Raw genomic sequence first — 26888 nt, forward strand, 5'->3', positions numbered from 1 at the left:
CACATTGGAGCTGAGCTAAGGCAACAGCTCACGTGCCAGCAGATATGGTTCACCATCCCTGTCATATAGTATTAGCTAGTCAACGTGTTGTGGGAATCGAGTCATTTCCACCACTTTTTTATGTGTGAGCAAGGCCATCATGTTAAATTGTCATATATTTTACTTTTTGAGTCATGGAATATATTACAGGTACATCAATGGCATTTTGTCAACCCAAATGGGTATATTGTGCTAGGTAAAAACTCTTTTTAAAGCCCTCCAGGGACTGTTATCTGTCTAAGAGCTTCTCAGACCCTCCCAAAGAACCCCTTTCTGGAAAATTGGCTGGCTCTGCTTGGCTTCATTTCAAAACCTCCAAGGACACAATTGTTGGGGAAATAAATTGGCTTAGATGGGATTCTATTTGGGTCTTACAAGCTGTCTTTGCGACTTGATTGAAAGTCTGCAGATCTCCACTACAAGAAAATTCCATGGGTTGTATCTTGCGTTGAGATTGTTTTCCATTTTTTGAGTCATTGTTTAATTTGGAAAGGCTAAACTTTTGGGAGTCATCTCTGCCTTGGTTAGAGGGCGCATCGTTGAAATTTAAATTTAGGGGCAAATAAAAAGACAACTCCAAGCGTATCTTTTCTTTCACATGTTTCTAACAACCTTCACATTTACAAATGCCAGCCACCCCACCAACAGGGCTAACCTTTCCATGGCCTACACCAATTCCCACCAGCCCAGCCTGATTGGTCTATATTGAGGGAACTTGGGTCTTTAAATTCAACAATAAAAAATAAAATAAATAATAAAAAACAAAAAACAAAATCTTGAGACCAGGACTACCCCTACCCTACTGGCCTTCTGGAAAGCTGTCAAGACCTGGCTTTTCTGGCCGTTGATCTGATGGTAAAAATTTGATGGATTTTTAATTGTTTTTAATTGTGGGTTTTAATGTTACATCATTATTCTTTGGTTGTGAGCCGTCCAGAGTCCCTTGGGAGTTGGACGGCATACAAATCCAATCCATCCATCCCTACCTACCTACCTACCTACCTACCTACCTACCTACCTACCAACAAACAAATATTTGCATGATACAGATCCACACTTCTGGATACTGATCGTGTCCTCTTTTCTCCAATAAACATTTATTTTTCCCTCAGTATTTTCCTCTGAAGCAGTGTTCTTTGACCTTAACAACTTTAGGAGGAGTGGAATTCAACTTCTGGAATACTCCAGACAGTAAGGGTGGCTGGGGAATTCTGGGAGTTGAAGTCCATTTATCTTAAAGTTACTAAGGTTGAGAAACAATGCTCTGAGGGTTTAGGGGGAAGGGTAGATGTGCATTCTCTCTGGAAACATATTTATTTCCTCAAGTATACTGATATTTTTTCTAAATTGAGCATTGGAAAATACAGAGGAAAGTGCTGTATGAAGAATAAGGGGCATTTGATCAATCTGTGTACTTTAAGAACTAGGCCACGTAAAAAATGTTCTGGTCTTTGTCCATCTCACAATGATGGCTTTAAAAAAAAGTTTCTTTCTCTCTCTTTGCCTCTCCTAATGATTTTTTTCAGGCTTATCTTTTCTTCTCAATGGGGACAGAAAACCTCAGAAACATGGTGCCTCAAAGTCACTTTGGGTAATGACATGGGCAAGATATTAAATAATATGAATTTGAATATGAGTATAAGTATAGGTATAAGTGTAAGTACTGTATAAGTATACATAAATATACATAAATATATATATTCATATTCATATCCATATTCATATCCATATCCATATCCATATCCATATCCATATTCATATTCATATACATATACATATAAATGAAATCTACTATTTATTTTATTAATTTATTTTATTTATTTATTCATTTGTCCAATACTCAATACATATGGAACAGAATAGACATGAAGTAATATATATAAAGATAATATGTAAAAATAGAGGAGAAGATATATGAAAGGAAGAAAATATATATGATATATGAGATAAAGGAAAGACAATTGGACAGGGGACAAAAGGCACACCAGTGCACTTATGTACGCCCCTTACTGGCCTCTTAGGAACCTGGAGAGGTCAATTGTGGATAGTCTAAGGGAGACATGTTGGGGGTTAGGGGTTGACACTATTGAGTCCGGTAATGAGTTCCACGCTTCGACAACTCGATTGTTAAAGTCATATTTTTTACAGTCAAGTTTGGAGCGGTTAATATTAAGTTTGAATTTACTATCTAGGAAAGGATTACCATAGGATCCTTTTGCTCAGGTATCAATTGATCTCTTTGGCCCAGGGAAAATCATCTCCTTATCAAAATGGAGAGCCATTTAAGACCCATGGGAATCATTTCATGCTGTTCAAATATCTCAGACATTTACAGAATCTTCCATGGATAAGAGCATTGGGGTTTGTTTATTGGAGAGCAGTCTTGATTTTTATGTGACTTAAAGAGAACATTGCTGGCGGCAACTTCCAATTAGTCAAAAAGTAAGAAATCATAAACAAGAAACCCATTTTGCTCTAACAATTCCATTTTCCATTTTCTATTCTTGCCAACAAGCAAAACCTGACTGGGAAGCACCGTTCATTTGATTTCTATCCCATTTTCTATTTGATTACCTGTTCAAAATAGTGAGCAAAAATTCAAACGCACAGAGCAGTATGAAAACATGGTATGTTAAAAGTAGAAGAGAGCCAGACTGAAATAGTGCTTAAGGTGCTGTCCCAGAAACCATGAAACTCTGAGGTCTAGTTGCATCATAGACATTGATACCACATTGATTTGACTTGTTGAAAGGCAGCTGTGATGCACATGAATGCAACAACACACAATCACAGGGTGCTATGTCTGTTTATAAATGTACATCCTTTGCCAGGTGCCTGAATGATGATCATATGACCTTGGAGAGTTTTGAAGGCTGCAACTTTGATAACTGGTCTTAAGTCTCCTTTTTTAAATATTATGTTAACTTCAAATGGTCACTGAATGAATGGTTGGTACCTGAAGACTACCTGTATCTTGCTATCTATCTATCTATCTATCTATCTATCTATCTATCTATCTATCTATCTATCTATCTATCTACCTACCTACCTACCTACCTACCTACCTACTTACTTACTCATTCATTCATTCATTCATTCATTCATTCATTCATTCATTTATTCATTTAATTTTATTTATTGGATTTGTATGCCGCCCCTCTCCGCAGACTCGGGGTGGCTAACAACAGTAATAAAACAGCATATAACAATAACCCAATACTAAAAACAGTTAAAAACCCATTATTATAAAAACCAATCATACATACAGACATCCCATGCATAAAATTGTAAAGGCCTAGGGGGAAGCGTATCTCAATTCCCCCATGCCTGGCGGCAGAGGTGGGTTTTAAGTAGCTTATGAAAGGCAAGGAGGGTGGGGGCAATTCTAATCTCTGGAGGGAGTTGGTTCCAGAGGGCTGGGGCCACCACAGAGAAGGCTCTTCCCCTGCCACCCCCCAAGTGACATTGTTTGGTTGACGGGACCCGGAGAAGACCCACTCTGCATTGCAAAGGTCTGGTAACTATGGTTCTTGGTATAAATAGAATATAAATAGAAAAAATAGAATAATAGAATAGCAGAGGTAGAGGGGACCTGGAAGAGCTTCTAATCTAACCTCAATCTGACTCAAAATTCCAAAGGTGTCTATCACCGCCAACATTAATTTTGCACATTGTTTTTTTTTACATTTTTCACATTTCACAAAATTTTTAGAAAAATTTAACATAAGAAGGACACAATCTTCAGCTGGGCTGCGCATGCGCAGAAGCAAAAAAAAAAAAGGACCAAAAATTGATGCAATCTCACGCATTGTGAGTGTCCTCGCATGAGATTTCAGCAATTTTTGTTGATTTCTTTGCTTCGCGCATGCATGGAAGCAAATTCTTGCCTGGGCTGCACAGGGCTGCACAGGTGTGCTCAGGGGCATGCAGGGGCATGGCAGGGATGTGCAGATACACACGCATCACTGTTTCCACTACTGGATTGACAATCCCCGGAGTACCGGGTACAGCCCAATACTGCGTGCACTGCACTTATTCAGACATGGGAGGGAATCAGAAAGAAACATTATTTTAAAATGCCACACTGGATATCAATTATGGAGGCTATGATTCACCCTAACACATTAAACATGGGCAAAATGTTAAAATATAATGAAATTTTGGATAATGAGAGAAGATTAAAATCTAACCAGTCTGCAGAGAGGGGCGGCATACAAATCTAATAAAATAAAAAATATATAATATATAAAATGTAAAATGTAAAATGTAAAATGTAAAATGTAAAATGTAAAATGTAAAATGTAAAATGTAAAATGTAAAATGTAAAATGTAAAATGTAAAATGTAAAATGTAAAATGTAAAATGTAAAATGTAAAATGTAAAATGTAAAATGTAAAATGTAAAATGTAAAATGTAAAATATAGAAACATAGAAACATAGAAACATAGAAGACTGACGGCAGAAAAAGACCTCATGGTCCATCTAGTCTGCCCTTATACTATTTCCTATATTTTATCTTACAATGGATATATGTTTATCCCAGGCATGTTTAAATTCAGTTACTGTGGATTTACCAACCACATCTGCTGGAAGTTTGTTCCAAGGATCTACTATATTTAAATAATATAAAATATAAAATATAATAAATATATAATATAACTAAGAATTAAAGGAGTAGGGAATAATAATAGATTGATGGCCGTATGAGCACTACGTGTTGAATGCAGTTGGTTAGTCAGTTTTAAATCCATCTGGTGGTGTTGCTGTCCATCCCACATTTTTCTACTTTATTTAATAGTAGGTTATGGTCTACTTTGTCAAAAGCCTTACTGAAGTCGAAGTAAACCACATTGACAGCATTCCCAATCGCTGCAGTTGTTAAATTAGTAACATGGTTGTTGAGTGTATCTGCCTTCCTTCTTGACTTTGTTCGTCAAGAGGTCGCAAAAGGGGATCACATGATGCCGGGACCCTGCAACCATCACCAACACGAGGCAGTTGCCAGGTGCCTGAATTTTGATCAGATGATTATGGGGATGCTGCAACAGTCTTAAGTGTGAAAAACGGTCATAAGTCACTTTGTTTAGCACTGCAGTAATTGCAAACAATCACTAAATGAATTGTTGTAAGTTGAGAACTACCTGTACAATAATGGATTTCACTTACCTTAAAGTCAGTGATGGGCTACCCAAATTTTTACTACCACACTTTGAGCATAGCTTATACAGGACACCCTGCATTTTCTTTCAACATCTTTCAGTGCAAATTGGGTGCTCTGGGTAGAGCTCAATTTTTGCTACCCCACTGCCTTCCCCCCCACCCGGGCAGTAGCCCACCCCTACATTTACTACCCATTCAGAAATGTGTGCGAGTTAGTGCACAAGTGCAGATCATCCATGATGGCATCTGGATAAGTAGGTGGAGCTTTTCGCCGCTACCAGTTCACCCGAACTGGAGCAAACTTGTAGCAACCCAACACTGTACCTGAATTTGCCTGTTTGTCTGTCTTTCTATTATCTACCCATCCATCTATCGTTCCCTATATAGTCATGAGTGCAGAGGTGAGGAAGTGTAGTTTTACAGATTATTATTATTTTTATTATTATTTATTATTTATTAGATTTGTATGCCGCCCCTCTCCGTAGACTCAGGGCGGCTATTCTCTTGGGAAAGGGCATTTCAGATTTGCCAACAGTTTCGGAGAAATGCAAATTTGTTCTCAGCAATAATCAGGTCTCCCCATCTGTTCTGTCGGGCTCTCTGGTAAAATCCTCCCAAAAATTCACAGGTACAAATTTCAGACACACACACGTTTGAAAATTCAAAACAATGTTCTTTATAATGAAAATTCACGTAAACTAAGCCCTCTTTTGGTATAGCAAAGAGCACTCGTCTCCAAACAAACTGGTAATTTGCACAAGTCCCTTATCATTTCTGTGATACTTAGCTTGCAGCTCTGAGGTAATTCACAGTCCTTCTTTCACAAAGTGAAACACATTTTGCTCTGGTTTAGTTTCAAAGCAAGGAAAAATCAGCACACAACAAGTCAGTCAGTAAAGCAGTCATGAAACACACCGATCAGATACTCCTCCACAATGGCCAAACCCACAGGCTGCTATTTATAGCAGCCTCACTAATTACCACAGCCCCACCCAACCACAGGTGGCCTCATTTTTTTTGATAATAATCTCTCACTTGTTGCTGCCTATGCATCGCTCTCCGCATGTGTGGCTGTATCATTAACTCTTGTTCTGAATCCAAGGAGGAGAGAGATAATTGATTTCCTTCTGAGCTGTCTGCCACACTCTCCTCCTCCCTGTCACTCATGTCTTCTTGGTCAGAGGAGCCTTCATCAGCAGATTCCACTGGGGGCAAAACAGGCCTGCAGCATGTGGATGTCTCCCCCACATCCACAGTCCTTGGGGCAGGAGCTGGGGCAGAGCTAACCACAACACCATCCCTCACAAAAAACGTCTATGTCCAAGGATCCAAAATCTTTTATGTGAGATTCTTACGGGTGAAAATAATGAAGCCACACACAAAAAAAAATCAACAAGGAACTAGGCAAAAGAATTTCCGACTGAACAAATTGCTGTCCATTGTAAGGGAACCGAATCGTGCTGTGCTAAGCTCTTTTATTTTCCTAAGCCTTTTTTCCCCTTCACACTGTCTCTGAACTGGCTGGAAAAGTCCACCCGTTGTGTTTATTATTGGAATCTACAGAGGGAGCTTCCTGACAGTATGATAAAGATGCTGCTTTAATATTGCTCCCCAGACATTTGAGGTAATTTAAAATGATACTTCAAGGCTATTGCAGAAACTCTGCAGCCAAAAGTTCTCAGATGTCATCTTCTGCGTACCAGAGGGTACATTTTGCAACCTGAAAGACAATCCAAATAAAAATGAGAGTTGGTTACAAGTAGCCTTTGTGATATCTTTCGGCAGACAGGTTGACTCTTTGAATTAGCTTTGTGCTAAGTGAGAGGCCAGATTAGACAGCACGAGTCTTTGTGGGCCTTTATCCAATTCTTTTGTTTTAAAAATAACAATTGCAAATGAAGAATTTTTTGTTTAATAGGAAAGTGAACACAAGAACAAGGGGACACAATCTGAGGATAGTTGGGGGAAAGACCAAAAGCAACATGAGAAAATATTATTTTACTGAAAGAGTAGTAGATGCTTGGAACAAACTTCCAGCAGACGTGGTTGGTAAATCCAGAGTAACTGAATTTAAACATGCCTGGGATAAACATATATCCATTGTAAGATAAAATACAGGAAATAGTATAAGGGCAGACTAGATGGACCATGAGGTCTTTTTCTGCCGTCAATCTTCTATGTTTCTAAGATAGTCGTGCTGTTTTAAGAGATTGAGATAAATAGAACTCTAGGTCAGTGATGGTTTAATTTTTAAGGTTTAATTGGATTTGTATGATGCCCCTCTCTGAGGGCTCACAACATATACAAGAACAATAATAAAACAACCCAATTAATATATATAAAAGCAATAGTTAAAATTCTGGTTTTAAAAAACTTCCATTAACATCCATCCAACATTCATACTAAAAAACATTCGTTGGTCAGGGGGAAGATCTATTAGCCCCAGGCCTGGCAACAAAGATGAGTTTTTAGGCTGTTTCGGAAGGCAAGGAGAGTGGGGGCAGTGGAAATATCCGTGGGGAGATAATTCCAGAGGGCCGGAGCCCCCACAGAGAAGGCTCTTCCCCTACGTCCTGCCAGCCAACATTGTTTTGTTGATGGGACCCTAAGGAGACCAACTCTGTGGGACCTCACCAGTCACTGGGATTCGTGTGGCAGAAGGTAGTCTCGGAGATAGTCTGGTCCTATGCCATGTAAGGCTTTATAGGACATTACCAACACTTTGAATTGTGTCTGGAAACAGATCGGCAGCCAATGAAGTCTGCAGAGTGCTGACGAGATTTGGGCAGGCCCAAAACTGCTTGGGCGGCTGCATTTTGGACGATCTGAAGTTTCCGAACACTCTTCAAAGGTAACCCCATGTAGAGAGCATTGCAGTAGTCAAACCTCGAGGTGATAATGGTGTGAGTGACCGGGAGCAAAGACTCCCTGTCCCAATAGGGCCGCAACTGGTGCACCAGGCGGACCCGGGCAAATGCCCCCCCCCTCGCCACAGCCGAAAGATTATGTTCTAAAGTCAGCTGTGCTGAAACCTTTTTGGTTTGTGTGCCAAAAGGGTGTGTGTGGATGTGCTAGCATGTGTGCCCATGCCTACACCACTTTCCCAACCATGCATAAGAACCCCCCCCACTACCCCAAACATGCACACTGTCCTCACTGAAGCCTGGAACATGAAAAAATGGCAGTTCAGAAAGATAGAATTCTGGTTTGCCCATTGTGCTGTTTTTTGCACTCCAGAGGGTTCATGGAAGCTTCCTGAAACCCTGGAGTACAAAAATCAGCACAACAGGCAAACCAGAAGTGCATTTTTCTGAACTTCCGGTTGGTCCATTCAGTGGCCTTTTTTTTTGCACTCTGGGGCTTCAGGAAAGCTTCCTTGAAGCAATCCAGAGGGTGAAATGGCCTTTCCCAAGGTTGAAAATCATCTGGCCAGAGAGCGCATGCGCATTGGAGCTGACATAGGGCAAGGTCTCACGTGCCCTCCGAAATGGTTGTGCCACCTGTGGCATGCATGCTATAGGTTCACCATCACAGCTCTAGGTAATCCTCCACTGACCACAATTAGGATCAGAAATTCAGTCATCAGTTGTTGGGGTTGAAGGTCAAGGCACCCACGTGATTGGCTCTGATTTTGCAACCTTTTTACAGTAATTGTTAAGCAAATCATATGGTTGTAACTCTGAATCATGTAACTCTGAATCATGCAAATCATGTGGTTGTAACTCTGAAAATGGGATGCGTCAAGAGCAACCTAGAATCTCGCTCACGGGAAGTAATTATTCCTCTCTACAGTACTTTGGTACGACCACACTTAGAATACTGTGTTCAGTTCTGGGGGCCCCAATTTAAAAAGGACATTGATAAACTAGAGCAAGTTCAAAGGAGACTTACAAGGATGGTGAGTGGCCTCGAAATCATGTCCTATGTGGAACGGTTAAAGGATCTAGGGATGTTTAGTCTGCAAAGGAGAAGACTGGGAAGAGACTTGATAGCCGTCTACAAATATCTCACAGAGCAGAGGGATCAGCATTGTTCTCTTTAGCACGTGGGAGGACTAGAAACAATGGAATAAAACTGCAAGGGAGTAGATTTGGATTAGATATCAGAAAAAAACTTTCTAACGGTAAGGGTGATAAACCAGTGGAACAGTTTGCCACAGGAGGTGGTGGGCTTGCCTTCACTGGAGGTCTTCGAACAGAGACTGGACTGTCATCTTTCTGGGATGGTTTAATGAATCATGCATTGAGCAGGGGGTTGGACCCGATGATCCTGGAGGTCCCTTCCAACTCTGTGATTCTGTGATTCTGTGATTCTGTGATTCTGTGATTCTGTGATTCTGTGATTCTGTGATTCTGTGATTCTGTGATTCTGTGATTCTGTGATTCTGTGATTCTGTGATTCTGTGATTCTATGAATCCTGTGATCAATAAATAAATCAATTTTCCTGAACTAGCAAAAAAACAAAACACTATACCACCCTCCAGAAGCTGTCTACAGTTGTTTCAAATCAGTCATGTAGCCATGGGATACTGCAATCAGTTGTAAATACAGTACTAGGTTGCCAAGCACCTGAAATCCGGTCGTGTGAGCACAGGGGATTGCATGACATTTTATGACGACTGCTTTATAGGCCATAAAGCATCCTTTCGGAGGCCATGGAAGCTTCAAAGGTCATAAAATGTTCAAATAGTTGTAAGTCAAGGGCTGCCCGTAGATATAATGTAGTCATGGGATTGGGATGGGTTGTTTTCTTTAAAGTTGTTAATTTTGTTTAGTTGTGCTATTTTGTTTTGCTTTTAGAAAGCTGGTCCGTTTATGTTTTCCTTTTTCCTTCTTTTAGAAAGCTTAGCATGATTTTCCCCACACAATTGCTTTGTTTCTCTGGGGTTCTTTATTTATTAAACTGTGCTCACTTTTATACAATACATACCATCATTTTAACCCTCATTTTAGCCAGTGACTTTCTATCCATTGCAGTAGAAAGGCCTCCAATTGGGTTGGCAATATTTGCTGATGACATTGATCCATCTTGTTTTGAGTCCCCTTTGTGGACCTTTTGATCAAGTCCTTGGAGAGGGGCAAATCCAATCAATCAATCAATCAATCAATCAACCAACCAACCAACCAATCAATCAATCAATCAATCAATCAATCAATCAATGATAATGTGGGCTCCATTTTATGACTGCCTTGGTTCACCTGGCATCAGTACTTCTTGCTCTGTAATGCCGTGGTGGTGCAGTGGTTAGAGTGCAGCACTGCAGGCTACTTCAGCTAACTGCTAGCTGTAGTTCAGCAGTTCAAATCTCACCACCCGCTCAAGGTTGACTCATCCTTCCATCCTTCCGAGGTGGATAAAATGAGGACCTGGATTGTTGGGGGCACAGTCTGAGGTTAGTTGGGGGAAAGATCAGAAGCAGCGTGAGAAAATATTATTTTACTGAAAGAGTAGTAGATGCTTGGAACAAACTTGCAGCAAACGTAGTTGGTAAATCCACAGTAACTGAATTTAAACATACTGTATATCCATCCTAAGATAAAATACAGGAAATGGTATAAGGGCAGATTAGATGGACCATGAAGTCTTTTTCTGCCGTCAATCTTCTATGTTTCTATGTTAAGTGGATGGTTTTTCCCCTCAATTTCAGGGGGAAGGTGGAATTCTTCAGCAATTTCTCAAAAAAAAAGAGAGAGAAATTGGAAGGGAGGTCAGCATTGCTACAGAAAAAGTGTTGTGAGAGGATTTGTTTCCTGACCGAAGGTCTTTCTCTGGGAATTCAGTAGAAATATAGGCAGTCTGTTTGCAGATCACTGGAGACAGAAGTATGCAGTGAAAGACTCAACTTTCATACAAATCCCTTGGCCCTTTGTAAATAAGGCTAGAAAGGCATTCATTTGCATTTCTAAGAATGTCTTTGAATGTCTCTTTCTCTTTGAAGGAAATTGCTAAAGTCTTTTTGAAGAATGGAATGAGAAGCCTTTGTACCTGGATGGGACCCTGAACTTGTGAGACATGCTCATAGGCTTCAAAACATATGAAGGAGGCTTGCAGGAACTGGATATGCCTAATTTGATGAAAAGAAGGACCAGGGGAGACATGATAGCAGTGTTCCGATATCTCAGGAGCTGCCAAAAAGAAGAGGGAGTCCAGCTATTCTCCAAAGTACCTGAGGGTAGAACAAGAAGCAATAGGTGAAAACTAAACAAGGAGAGAAGCAACCTATTTATTGCTTGCTTGCTTGCTTGATTGGTTGGTTGGTTGATTTTGTCCATTACACAATGAAGGTTATAGTGGATATACTCATAGTAAAATACACAATGAAGGTTATAGAGGATATACTCATAGTAAAATATATCTAAGAAAGAAGAGAAGAGAAGATATAGGAATAAAATATATCAATGAAAGAATAGAAGAAGAGATATAGGAATAGAAGAAAGATACAGGAGATATAGGAGAGCAATAGGACAGGGGACGGAAGGCACACTAGTGCACTCATGCACATCCCTTACTGAACTCTTAGGAATCTGGGGAGGTCAACCATGGATAGTCTAAGGGTAAAGTGTTGGGGGTTTGGGGATGACACTATGGAGTCCGGTAATGAGTTCTACGCTTCTATAACTCAGAACCTAGAACTAAGAACTAAGAAAAAAATTCCTGGCAGTTAGAACAAGTTGAACAAGTTGCCTCCAGAAGTTATGAATGTTCCAACACTGGAAGTTTTTCAGCTGATGTTGGATAACCATTTGTCTGAACTAGTGTAGGGATTAAAGCGAGGGAGAGATTCACATATTCAGCCTCACTCTCTCTTCCCAGATTCCATCTTGCTCCAATAGCAGGACAAGAGTTGAGACAGTTGGAGATGGGCTGGGCACAGTGGTTGACGAGGGTGCCTTTTTTGCTCGCAGTGGTTGACCAGGGCTCTTAGCATACCATATCGCTTGCAGAGATTGCCTTCATGACCTTTGTCCTATTCTAGTAGATTTTATCTGCTCAGTCTGCCAGAATCATATGCTCCGGATAGACACTGTCACTGTAGATCAATGACCCAACAGCTACTCTCAACCTAGTTTGTCCAGCCTGTCGAAGCTATTGCCTGCATATGCAACAGCTACTAGGAGCCACAGGTAAGAGCTGAGTGACGGGCGAGGACCAAAAGTGAGCGAGCTATCCTAAAAGTTGCCCTAAAATGAGCTGCCATAAAATGACATGATATGCCCCTACACCAGAGGTGCTACCCCTTCCTGAACACCCCATACACCCTTGTATAAAATACCAGGTATTGATATAAACATAAACCAAGTAAACAGAGATAAAATGAGGACAATAGGACAGTAGGACAGGGATGGTAGGCATGCTCGTGCGCTAATGCACGCCTCTTACAGACCTTTTAGGAATGGGGTGAGGTCCATTGCTTCTTGTCCTTCTCTACTTTGGAGAATAGTTTGACTCCCTCTTCTTTGTGGCTGCTCCTGAGATACTGGAACACTGCTATCATGTCTCCCCTGGTCCTTCTTTTAGTTAAACTAGGCATACCCAGTTCCTGCAACCATTCTTCATATGTTGTAGCCTCAAATCCCCTAATCATCTTTGTTGCTCTTCTCTGCACTCTTTCTCAACATTTTTTTTTTACACATAGTTTTATGGAAGAGATATGGAATATTTGGCCATTGTGGGTGGTAGTTGGATAAAGACAAAAAGGATAGCTGATGACTGCATTATCACTACCATTTTTATATCTGCGCCCATAACTATGTACAGTCACATGTATAATTTTTTCAAAAATATTCCTCTCATCTCCTTTTTTGGTCCATTTCCTTCTTTTGAGGGCACTTGAAAATGACAGCCCAGATCTACCAGAAAAAAAGGGTTGAATTCTTTCACAGATCTCATAGCACACAAGATGTCTTGAAGTCATATTTATACATGCATATCTTAGTGTCATTCACAGTCTGCTTACAAACAATCTTTTTAAAATGCTATCATCTGTCTAAAGCGCTATTGTCTTTGCTTTACAACAGCCAGGACTTAAAACAAGCTAAATCTGCATTTTAATTACTATTTTTCTTATGATGTCTCTTGTCATTCTTTTTCATAAAGGATTCTTTCTGCTTGGCAGTAAATATTATTTCATATTCTTTAGTGCCGTTCAGATTCTTCACAAATGTATATTTTCTTTTATGTACACTGAGACCATGTGCACCAAAGACAAATTCCTCGTGCGTCTAATCACACTTAGGCAATAAAGAATTCTATTCTATTCTTTGCTCATCAAAGGGAATGTAGAATCCTATAGAAACCACTTCCCTAAGAATCCCATTTAAACCTTCTGGGCTACCTCTACTCTGACTTAGAAATGCATCTACAGGACTAAATTTTGCATAAAATGATATGTTGCCCTATTGAAAAGTGAGATTGGTTTAGGATCACTCGTGGTGTCAAGCCGTGGCTTTTACAAATGTGGTTTATTTAAATTGGATGCGTTCATACAGCCAGTTAAACTGTAAATTCTGGTTCTGACTCACCATGTTAAACTAACCCCCAATGAACTCCTTATTATGGCTTAATGTGATAGCCACCAGACTGTGTTTTCTCGTAAAATATATTTTCAGTTTTAATGACATTCTTCAGTTACAAGCTGCACATATCACCTTGAAAATTCATCCCTATGAATTCCTGGAGCTGTGCCTCCAAATACATCCATGTGGAATTGAAGCCTACAACTTCTGTTTTCCTCTCTTTTTCTTTAGCTTCTAGGTCACCTTTTTCTCATGCCAGCTGGGGAATTCTGGGAGTTCAGGCCCACATATCTTAAGGTTGCGTGACAAGGTCAAGGTTGAGAAACACTGCTTTAGCCTGATAAAAACCTCAGGAGAAGTTGAAATTTTGCTTACGTTCTCACATTCGGATTCAACCCATAAAGCTAATAGGTGACTAATCTTGCTTCCCATGCTTTAAAAAAAATCATACCAAAGTTTATAGTTGGATTTCAAGATACCAGTCGTAGACACTATTATTCCGTCAGCCATCTCCTAACATTTTTTGGATCAATCAATTATCAGTTCACATAATCTGTCCAGCAATGCAATATTCTGCATTTTAGAATAGAATAGAATAGAATAGAATTTTTATTGGCCAAGTGTGATTGGACACACAAGGAATTTGTCTTGGTGCATATGCTCTCAACGTACATAAAATAAAATATACATTTGTCAAGAATCATGTGGTACAACACTTAATGATTGTCATAGGGGTCAAATAAGCAATGAAGAAGCAATATTAATAAAAATCTTAGGATATACACAACAAGTTACAGTCATACAGTCAACATGGGAGGAAATGGGTGATAGGAATGATGAGAAAAACTAGTAGAATAGAAGTGCAGATTTAGTAGAAAGTCTGACAGTGTTGAGGGAATTATTTGTTTAGTAGAGTGATGGCGTTCGGGAAAAAACTGTTCTTGTGTCTAGTTGTCTTGGTGTGCAGTGCTCTGTAGCGACGTTTTGAGGGTAGGAGTTGAAACAATTTGTGTCCAGGATGTGAGGGGTCAGTAAATATTTTACCCGCTCTCTTTTTGACTCGTGCAGTATACAGGTCCTCAATGGAAGGCAGATTGGCAGCAATTGTGTTTTCTGCGATTCTGATTATCCTCTGAAGTCTGTGTCAGTCCTGTTGGGTTGCAGCACCAAACCAGACAGTTATAGAGGTGCAGATGACAGACTCAATGATTCCTCTGTAGAACTGAATCAGCAGCTCTTTGGGCAGTTTGAGCTTCCTGAGCCCTGTCTTTATAGTTTTGAACCTCTAGTACAGTGATGGAAAACCTTTTTTCCTTGGGTGCCAAAAGCGCTAGGCTGCTATCGCACACGTGTGTGCCCACACTCATAATTCAATGCACCCGATGTGCCCCACCCCCTGAACATGTGCACACGACACCCCCTTCCCCCATTTCCTGACTTCCAGTGGGCCCTCTAGGCCCGTTTTCACCCTCCCCAGGTGCCAGAGGTTTTCTTGGAGCCTGCTGAGGATGAAAACGCCCTCCCAGAGCCTCTGTGAGAGCCAAAAATCAGCTGGCCAGCACATAATAAACAATGTCATTTGGCGGGACCCAGGGGAAGAGCCTTCTCTGTGGTGGCACCAGCCCTCTGGAACCAACTCCCCCCAGAGATCAGAATTGCCCCCACCCTCCTTGCCTTTTGCAAACTTCTCAAAACCCACTTCTGCCGTCGGGCATGGGGGAATTGAAATATCTTCCCCAGGCCTATATAATTTATGTATGGTGTATTGTGTGCATGTTTTTTAAATTATGGGTTTTTAACTTCGTATTATTAGATTTTTATTATACATTGTTTCTATCACTGCTGTGAGCCACCCCGAGTCTATGGAGAGGGGCGGCATACAAATTAAATAAATAAATAAATAAATACATGTATGCTGGAGCTGAGGTAGGGCAACATGTGCTGGCAAATATGGTTCTGAGTGCCACCTGTGGCAGGTGTGCCATAGGTTTGCCATCACAGCTCTAGTAGATCCTTTTAGGCTGTTCTTGGAAATAAAATGATGCATGGGTGGCTACAATCTTTTTACGTGGTTTGGAAGCTGCAAATTCGGCAGCGATTCCTCCAGGCGAGCCGTGGGCTAGTTAGGGCTGCAGAGGAGGATAGGCAGCGTCTTCCACCCTCCCCAAAAGACCCTCAATGGTATGTTTTTACAGGCACTGAGCTTCTCCGTTCAAAGGGGAAGTGTGGTTAAAAAAAAGGCCCATTTTATTTGCAGAGTGGCCTCCAGCAGACACCTAAATGGATAAAATCAATGTGTGTGTGTGTGAGTGTGAATAAGAATCATCTAAATCTGCTCAGAGGGAAAAGTTCCATATGGGAAAAGGCCAGGCCGATCTACCTGCTCGCTGTTTGTCCCTCGGCAGCATCCTTAAACCAAACCTTGCGCAGGAAAGTAGCCTGCGGAGAGGAATCACGGCATCAGCAGTGCCGCTCCTTGGGCGCCAGGAGGGCAGTCCTATGTCCCGCTCTCAATCTCGGGGCATCATGAGGGAGGCAGAGGTAATCAGAGCCAGAGACCTTCTCATGCACCCGGCTCCCTCCAATCCTTGCAGGGATGTGACTGGTTGAGCCACAGGGAAAGCGTCCGTCTCTGGGGGAAAATGGGTCTCCCCATTGGGGGAGCAGGTGAGAAAGGAATCCTCACTCGTGACCTCAGTGCGCCATGAGTTAGGAGTGCAAGGATCTTCAAACCTGGCAAGTTTAAGTCTTGTAAGTGAAGGCGGAATTCTGGGAGTTGAAGTCCACAAGTCTTGAAGCTGTCAAGTTTGGAGGCCTCTGAATTAGGGTTTAGGAGTGCAAGGATCTTCAAACCTGGCAAGTTTAAGACTTGTGGACTTCAACTCCCATTTCTGAGCTGGCATGGCTGAAGGAGGAATTCTGGGAGTTGAAGTCCACAAGTCTTGAAGCTGTCAAGTTTGAAGTTTGTAAAAAGTATACATGGTTTTAAAAAGTGTACATGGTTTTAAGCAGTATACATGGCTGTAAAAAGTATTCTGCTACAATGGTATTTTATTAAACAATATAATACTACACCATTTAGTTCAGAATACTTTTTTCCTTGTTTTCCTTCTCTAAAATCTAGGTGTGTCTTATACACCGCTGCATCTTATACACCGAAAAATACGGTATATATTTCAAAATTTAAGTTATTCCACATCTATAACGCCTTACTAGGACATTTCTTCAATTGCCTAGCCTTAAGGTAATAAAGGAAGGGGGGGGGGGAAACTAAGTCACCTTTGAAAAGAAGACTCATTATCACAGCCAGACAACCTACATAAAAGTTGAACTACTTTTATTTGTTTAAAGATCTGGGCTAATCCAAGTTGCTCTTCCTGACCCTTTTACTCTTGGTGGAAATCAAAAGAGGACAAAGCCAAATGAGTGCAATTTCTCTTGTGCTAATTTTATATTTGCTAAATTTGTTAAAGTGATGGCTGTTAATATTGATGAAATAATTCAGATGCATTTTCCCCAAATATTGTATCTCAGATATGAAAGACAATGAAGACTTTGTGACCACATAAGGATTAAACATTTTGGGAACAAAGGGTATCATTTACATAGATGAGTTGAGATTAGACAAATAAAGGTAGGTAGATAGGTAGAGACAGACAGACAGACAGATAGATGATAGATAGATAGGAAAGTAGCTAGGTGGGTAGGTGCTGTAGGTAGGTATGTATGTATGTATGTATGTAGGTAGGTAGGTAGGTAGGTAGGTAGATAGATAGATAGATAGATAGATAGATAGATAGATAGATAGATAGAGATAGATAGATAGATAGATAGATAGATAGATAGATAGATAGATAGATAGATAGATAGAATAGAATAGAATAGAATAGAATAGAATAGAATAGAATTTTTATTGGCCAAGTGTGATTGGACACACAAGGAATTTGTCTTGGTGCATATGCTCTCAACGTACATAAAATAAAATATACATTTGTCAAGAATCATGTGGTACAACACTTAATGATTGTCATAGGGGTCAAATAAGCAATGAAGAAGCAATATTAATAAAAATCTTAGGATATACGCAACAAGTTACAGTCATACAGTCAACATGGGAGGAAATGGGTGATAGGAATGATGAGAAAAACTAGTAGAATAGAAGTGCAGATTTAGTAGAAAGTCTGACAGTGTTGAGGGAATTATTTGTTTAGTAGAGTGATGGCGTTCGGGAAAAAACTGTTCTTGTGTCTAGTTGTCTTGGTGTGCAGTGCTCTGTAGCGACGTTTTGAGGGTAGGAGTTGAAACAATTTGTGTCCAGGATGTGAGGGGTCAGTAAATATTTTACCCGCCCTCTTTTTGACTCGTGCAGTATACAGGTCCTCAATGGAAGGCAGATTGGCAGCAATTGTTTTTTCTGCAATTCTGATTATCCTCTGAAGTCTGTGTCGGTCCTGTTGGGTTGCAGCACCAAACCAGACAGTTATAGAGGTGCAGATGACAGACTCAATGATTCCTCTGTAGAACTGAATCAGCAGCTCCTTGGGCAGTTTGAGCTTCCTGAGCTGGCGCAGAAAGACCATTCTTTGTTGTGCTTTTTTGATGATGTTTTTGATGTTAGGTGACCATTTTAGGTCTTGAGATATGATAGAACCTAGAAATTTGAAGGTCTCTACTGTTGATACTGTGTTGTCTAGTATTGTGAGAGGTGGACGGGTGGAAGGGTTTCTCTTAAAGTCTACCACCATTTCTACGGTTTTGAGTGTGTTCAGTTCTAGATTGTTCTGGTCACACCACAAGGATAGTTGTTCAACTTCCCGTCTGTATGCGGATTCATCATTGTCTCGAATGAGTCCAATCACTGTTGTATCATCTGCAAACTTCAGTAGTTTAACAGATGGATCGTATTAGATGCAGTCATTAGTGTATAGAGAGAAGAGAAGTGGTGAGAGTACACAGCCTTGTGGGGCACCTGTGCTAATTGTACATATATCTGATGTGATTTTTCCTAGCTTCACCTGCTGCTTCCTGTCTGTTAGGAAGCTAGATAGATTCCTGAATATGTTGACATTGCTTTTGTCAGCGTTCCAATAAACACCCCAATAAAACAAGATTTCAAGGCTATTTTATTTTTTAAAAAATCTCAGCAATGTAGAGATGTTTTGCCACAATCTCACTGATTCCTATAATAATAATGAGCAGCAGGAACTACACCAGAAACAGGTGTTCAATCCTGAGCGGCTCAAGGTTGAATGGCTAAGGAGATTTTCAGTCATCCAGGTCATGGTTGTTCCAAAGATGCTTTTTCAAGAGGCACCTAGACTTTCTTCGTTTTCTTTCAAGATGTTTCACTTCTCACCCCAGCAGCTTATTCAACTCAAGGTTCACTTAGCCTTCCATCCTTACAAGGTTGGTAAAATGAATGTCAGAGCCAATGTGCTGATTCTGCAAACAGTTTAGAGAGGGCAATAATGAACTTTAAGCAATGTATAAATCTAAGTGCTGTTACTATTGCTATTTTAGATGATGGTCCCAAGGAGGTGCAGATAGATCAAAGCTTAGAGATGAACTCCATTCAGCACCATGGATAGTTCCAGGTGGAGTTTGTCAGAGTTTGTAAGCCAAACTGTTCCAGGTTCTAGCATTAATCTTGCTCTAAGAGGACTGGAAAAGAACTTGGATAGTTTATCAACACAGATGCCTTGTGGTAAAAAATGCAAAACAAAGAAGAGTTCAGCTATTGGTATCTACTGACTCCAAATTTTGTGACTCTTCATCAGCTGAACTGGATCTGGGCAGAGATGCTTCCTGGGGAATTTTGCAACCTTTCTAAATAGTTTAATCCAATTAATTTATTTTGCCAATCTTGTATTAGATCATACATATAAGTATATACATAATTTGAATACATGAAATAGAAATAAAAGGGAGCATTAGGACAGGGATGGTAGGCACGCTGATGCACTTATGCATGTTCCTTACAGACCTCTTAGGAATGTGGTGAGGTCAACAATACAGTCTAAGGTTAATATTGGGGGGGGGGATTGGGATTAAAACCACAGAGTCAGGTAGTGCATTCCAGGCACTGACCACTCTGTTGCTGAAGTCGTACTTTCTTCGAGTGGTTTACTTTAAGTGTGCATCTATTGTATGTTCAGGTATTGTTGTGGTTGAAGCTGAAGTAGTCACTAGCAGGTAGGACATTGTAGCAGATAATTTTATGAAGAGGGAGGCTTTCCCCCCTCCATGTTAGGCAGAAGAATGCTGTAAATGCATTCCTCAATCTTTGACATATTAAACGCAGCACGCCAGATTCCTCAAGGATGCGTTGGGACCTTTTCATGTCTCAGAGCTTAGCTGAGTATATATAGCTTCCTTTACATTATTTTTAATGTTTAATGGCAGCATCTGAATAGCTCCACTCCCCCTATCTCTAGCCTCAGTTTGGCCTCAATTTAATTCCCTTTAAAGTTTTCTCTCCTTCACATTATTAATTAAGCATTGCAGATTGAGGGCACTCTTGGGTTGGACATTTTTCATGTTTCCCTTTTAAGAAAATATGAACGTGGTGACCTGTTGGATGCAAAGGAGAGCAATTTTGACGAAGCTGACAGGCGGATGCAGAAGGAGGGAAGGGAAAAACAGGGGCTCAAATCACTTGGCTGAATGTGTTCAGCTCTGGGCTAGCATTGTAGAAAAAGCCTCTGAGGAGTGTTATTTTTTTTTCCTCTGCCGTTCGATTCCTTCTTCCAGGTGGTAAAGAAGAACAGCCTCCTGGCACTCACAGAGAGAGAGAAAAATCCTTGATTTACTAGCACCGTTTGGCCTAAAAGCATCATTGAATAATGTTGTGCCAAGCTGAACAAGAAAAGAAGCCTTTGGCGTCCTATAATAATGTGAACGAAGTCTCCCATTCTTGACCTTTTCTAGTTAAGCATATCGCCTTCAATGGATTTATGCAACTGTAGCTGGCTCTTTTGATGTGTGTAGCAGAGACTCTTTAACTTGGAAAGAACCCTATAGGCTACTGAGCCCGATTTCCTTCTGCGCAGGAAAGCACATTAAAGCCTTTTTGGTACCCAGCTGCCCAAGCCTCCCTTTGAATATAGCGAAGGAGAAACAGCGTCCACAATGGGTAACAGGTTCCAGAGATGAGCTGCTCTTATAATTATTAGGAAGGCTTTTTGAACGTTCGGTCAGAATCTGACTCCTTTAACTCACATTCATTATTTTATGTCCCGTCGTTAGTCACAAAGGAGAACAGGTCCCAACCTTCTTCTACATCATTTACTTTCAGGTGTTGACAAGCGTTGTCATCTCCCCATCAGCCTTAACTTCCCAATGTTAAAAAGCTTCCAATTATTTCATAATCTTTCCCCTCGCTTTCTGCTTAATTTTCATCCTCCTGGTTATCCTTGAAGCTGTTCCAGTTTGTCTGCATTCTTCTTGAGATGGGGTGTTCCAGGTCAGAGCACAATGGCCAAACTCATCTCCGACTAAGGTGGACAGCGAGGGAGAGAGACATATTACTTGAGACAAAGCTGGAACCCTGGAGGGTCTGGACCTCAGGGTGGAGAACTTTCATTTAAATTCCTTTGTCCCTATCCAATGGTGAAAGTAGCACTCCGGCCCCAATTTGATGAATGCTAGAAATGAATTGCTGCCACAAAAAAGCATAGAGTCAAATTATTGTACAAAGCACCAGAAGGCAAGGCAGGAAATAAGGGTTAGAAACCAGTGAAGCAGAGAAGCAACCTGGAATTAAAGAGAAATTTCTTAACTGTGAGAACAATTAACCAGTGGAACAGCTTGCCTTCAGATGTTGTGGGCCTTTCATCATTGGAGGTTTTCATCATTGGAGACTAGATAGCTAGTTTTCTCCTTGATTAGTTTCCAACCATTGTTTCTTGTTTTGCTCTTTGGTGCTTTGGAGAATAATTTGACCCCCTCTTCTTTGTGGCAGCCCCTCAAATATTGGAAGACTGTTATCATGTCATCCCTAATTCTTCTTTTCTTTAGACTAAGATTTCTTTAGATTCCTCTAGTCGAAGGGTAGGCAAAGTTGGCTCTTCTATGACATGTGGACTTCAACTCCCAGAATTCCTGAGCTGGCATGATTGGCTCAGGAATTTGGGAGTTGTAGTCCACAAGTTATAGAAGAGCCAACCTTGCCTACCCCTGCTCTGCAGCTGTTCTTCATATGATTTAAATCTCCAAGCCCTTAATTGTTGTGGTTAGCTCTGGCCCAGCTTCTGCCCCAGGGAATGTGCAGGTGGATGTGGGGGAGACATCCACATACCGCAGACCTGTTTTGCTCCCGATGAAATCTGCCGATGAAGCCTCCTCTGACCAAGGCAGCATGAGTGACAGGGAAGAGGGGAGTTTGGCAGACAGTCCAGGAAGAGATCAATCATTTGTATCATCTTTGGATTCTGAACAAGAATTAATGACACATCCACGCACGCGTAGAGTGATGCATAGGAGACAACAACTAAAGGATTATTACAAGAAAAAATGAGGCCACCTGTGGTTGGGTGGGGCTCCAGTAATTAGGGTTGCTGCTATAAATAGCAGCATGTGGGTTTGGCCGTTGTGGAAGAATATCTGATCGGAGTTCGTCAGGAATCTTGTGTTGCTGGACTTTGTTTATTGATTTTTCACACCTTTGAAACCAAAGCAGAGCAATGTGTGTGTATGTGTGTCTCACTTCTTGGAAGAAGAAGGGGTGTGAAGTTTCTTCACAGGTGCTAGCTAAGTACTTAATGACTGCTTAAGGGAAATTGTACAGACTACCTGGTTGTTTTGGGAAGAGTGCTCTTTGCAATACAAAAAGAGTGCTTTGTTTATTTTGAATTTTGTGATAAAGAACATTGTTTTGAATTTTCAAATGTGTGTGTGTCTGAAATTTGTACCCTTGAATTTTCGGGAGGCTCCTATCAGAGAGCCCGGCAGAACATTAATTATCTTAGTTGCTCTTCTCTGAACTTTTCCCAAAGTCTCAACATCTTTCTTGTAATGTGGTGACCAAAACTGGATGCAATATTCCAGCTGTGATCTTACTACGACTTTACAAAGCGGTACTTATACTTCACGGGATTTTGATTCTAATGCCTCTGTTTATACAACTGAGGATTGTATTAACATTTTTGGCTGCTGCCTCACATGGCTGGCACCTATTGAATTGATCATCTTAGCAATAATTTATTTTTTTACTTAATTTATTTATTTAATCAAATTTATAGGCCGCCCTTCTCCAAGCGAATGCAGGGCGGTGTACAACAATAAGAAAATACAATAATAAAAATATGATTTAAAAGAAAAACATTCATTCATCATTCATTCAGTGCTACTGGCCAGAGCAGAGTATAACGCTTAATTTAATTGATTCACTTAACAACGGTGGCATAAAATCGGGCATGGCTTACTTAATAGCCATCTTGTTAGCAGCGGGCCTACTGGATTCTCAATCAAAGAACAGAGAAAAGAAATATATGCAGAGTTATATAAAATGAATACTTTCCTTAAAAGAAAAATGATGCAGTGGGAATTCTTTTTTTATTTTAAAGATTCAGCACTCTAGTTTTGTTTAAATAACACTCCAGAATAGGGATTGAGCTTGGATGGGGGACTGGAATATAATATAATATAATTAACATAACATAACATAACATAACATAACATAACATAACATAACATAACAACATAACATAACATAACATAACATAGTAATGGAATGGAATGGAATGAAATGGAATAGAATAGAATAACAGAGTTGGGAGGAGTCTTGGAGGTCTTCTACTCCAACCCCCTGCTTAGGCATGAAACCCTACACCAGTTATGGTGAACCTATGGCACACATGCTGCAGGTGGCATTTGGAACCATATCTGCGGACATGTGAACTATTGCCCTAGCTCAGCTCCAGCACATATATGCATGCCGATCAGCTGATTTTTGGTTCTTGTGGAGGCTCTAAGAGGGTGTTTTTGGGCCTCCAGAGGGCCTCCAGGGGGCAGGGAGGCTTTTTTTTGCCCTCCCCAAGCTCCAGGGAAGCCTCTGGAACCTTGGGAGGGTGAAAAACGGGCCTACTGTGCCCACCGGAAGTTAGGAAATGAGGGTGCAGGGGAGGGGGATTGTGCACACAAACCTGGGGGCAGAGAAGTACTGGGGGTTACTTGCACATGTGAACGGGTGTGTGGTTTGTGGGGCATTGAATGATGGGTGTAGGCATGTGCACATGAGTGATAGCACACATACATGTGCTTTTGGCACTCAGGAAAAAAAAGGTTCCACTTTTTCTTTAAAAAAAAATTTCTTTATTAAATTTTCACACAAAAAAATTCAAATCACAGTTTGTTCCATTTTACAGATCATAAACCATCTTTGTTAGTGTGTTACAGTATTTTTTAACCTATTACATTCAATAGTATACATTATACAACAAACAACAGATACCTTGTAAATATCTTTATTTATCATTTAGGAAAAGTAATAAATATTAGATAATAAAGGTTCCACTTTTTCGTTGCCCTATACTCAGTGAAGGGCTAGCAAAATTGTTACTACCACAATGTGGGTGTGGTTTATGCAGGATGCCCTCTATTTTCTTTCAACATCTTTCAGTGCAAATTGGGTGCTCTGGGGTGGAGCTCCATCTTCGCTACCCCCACAGTCCGGGCAGCAGCCCACCCCTGCCTATACCTCAGATCCCAATGAAATTTCTCCCTCCTTGGAATGTCAGGTCTAGCCTGCAGATTGAATAGCCTACATAAATCTGTCTATTTACACATGCCATAAATAATGCACTATAAATAAATGCACTATTTCGTTCATAATGGATCTAATATGGAATGATGGCCATTATAATCCATTCATTGGCCTTTGCCATCTGGATAAATCTTAGGGCAATGAGATGGGAGGGAAGACGAAGGACCAGGCACTCAGTGCCCAGAGAGGCATATGCCTACAGGTAGTCCTTGACTTACGATTATAACTAAGCCCAATATTTCTGTTGCTAAGTGAGACGGTTAACTCATATTTGAGCATTTTTCACAATTAAAACTGTTGCAGTATTACTGTATTCTCATGATCAAAATTCAAATGCTTGGCATCTGACTCATATTTATAACCCCTGAGATATTTCCAATGTCTCACGGGCTGCCACAAAGAAGAGGGAGTCAAGCTATTCTCCAAAGCACCTGAGGGTAGGACAAGAAGCAATGGATGGAGACTAATCAAGGAGAGAAACAATCTAAAACTAAGGAAAAATATCATGATAGTTAGAACAATTAATCAGTGGAACAGTTTGCCTCTAGAAGTTTACTGAACTTCTGTTTACTGAAGTTTACTGAAAGAGTAGTAGATCATTGGAACAAACTTCCAGCAGATGTGATTGGTAAATCCACAGTAACTGAATTTAAACATGCCTGGGATAAACATATATCCATCGTAAGATAAAATGCAAGAAATAGTAAGGACAGACTAGATGGACCATGAGGTCTTTTTCTGCCGTCACTCTTCTATGTTTCTATGTTTCTAAGTTGTGAATGCTCCAACATTGGAAGTTTTTAAGAAGATGTTGGATAACTATCTGTCTGAAGTAGTGTAGGGTCTCCTGCCCAAGCAGGGGTTAGACTAGAAGACCTCCAAGGTCCCTTCCAACTCTGTTGTTATTATTATAACTTTTGCTTTGTCCCCTGGTCATGTGATCGCCTTTTGGGACCTTCTGACAAGCAGGGAAGTCATTTTCACTTAACAGCTGCATTACTAATTTAACAACTGCAATGATTCGCTTAAGAAGTATGGCAAGAAACTTGGTTGAAAATGGGGCAGAATTCACCAAACTGTCTCACGTAGCAATGGAAATCTGTCGTCCAGGAAACACTCATTTTATGTCATTTAAAAATGTTAAGGGCGTCTCCATGCAAAAATGGGTAGTTATTATTACCAAAACAATGCCACATGAGCCCTAGTGACCAGTCAGATCTCCAGAGTTGGCCTTGTCCAGGTTCCATCAACTAGACAATGTCACTTGGCAAGGCCTAGGGCAGTGATGGCGAACCTATGGCATGGGTGCCACAGGTGGCCTGGGGAACTATATCTGCTGGCATGTGAGCCCTTGCCCTAGCTTAGCTCTGATGTGCATGTGTGTGCCGGCCAGCTGATTTTTGGCTTGCACAGAGGCTCTGGGAGGGCATTTTTGGCTTCCAGAGAGCCTCCGGAGGTTAATGAGGGAGGGCATTTTTTGCCCTTTCCCAGCTCCAGGGAAGCCTTTGGAGCCTGGGGAGGGTGAAACATGAGCTACTGGGCCCATCAGAAGTCAGGAAACAGGCCATTTCTGGCCTCCCGAGGGCCTCTGGAGGGCAGGTGAAGCTGTTTTTGCCTTTCCCAGGCATTGAATTAGGGGGGTGGGCACTCAGGCATGTGTGAAAGCGCACTCCCACGGTCTTTCGGCACTTGAGGAAAAAAAGGTTCGCCATCACTGGCCTAGGGGAAGCTCCCTCCAGTAATTTGTACCTCCCCCACCCTCCTTGCCTTTTGTAAGAATTTGAAGACACACCTACGAATGAATGTATATTGAATGGAAAGCATGTTGGTGGATTGAATATGACTGTACTTTAGAATAAATTGGGGTTTTTAGACTGCTTGTTTTTAGTTTTATTGGATTTCAGAATTGAATTTTTTCACATGTTGTAAGCTGCCCTGACTCCATGGAGAGGAGTGGGATAAAAATCCAGTAAGTAAATAAATAAATAAAACTCCATGGATATGTGTCTTCATTCATGGGTCAAAGGGTTATCAGGTTATTGCTTTGGAAAATTCTGCATTGAGTCATATAAAAAGAAAAACAAACCAAATAATATCAGTCAATGAAATTTCAGGCAAATGTAAAGAAAGAAAATAAATTAAAATTGTGGGACAAGTTATTTTTAATCTACATACAGTGATACCTTGTCTTACGAACTTAATTGGTTCTGGGAGGAGGTTCGTAAGGTGAAAAGTTAGTAAGATGAAACAATGTTTCCCATAGGAAACAATGGAAAACCGATTAATGCGTTCAAGCCCCCCCCCAAAAAAAATCACAAAAACGGTGCTCTGCTGGGTGCCACCATCCAGCTGTCACCTTCTAAAACAGCCGGGTGCTTCTCAGCATTCTCCCGAATGCTGAACCCAAAAA

The 26888-nt window shown here is 40.8% G+C and overlaps 1 protein-coding gene across 1 annotated transcript in view; it reads left to right on the plus strand.

The window, feature by feature from the left end:
• GALNT17 (polypeptide N-acetylgalactosaminyltransferase 17) overlaps positions 1-26888 on the plus strand; it is a 425502-nt gene that overhangs the window by 42032 nt on the left and 356582 nt on the right. The gene's annotated exons all lie outside the window — the stretch shown is intronic.

This window comes from Erythrolamprus reginae, chromosome 1 (assembly GCF_031021105.1).
Source record: "Erythrolamprus reginae isolate rEryReg1 chromosome 1, rEryReg1.hap1, whole genome shotgun sequence".
NCBI lineage: Eukaryota > Metazoa > Chordata > Lepidosauria > Squamata > Dipsadidae > Erythrolamprus > Erythrolamprus reginae.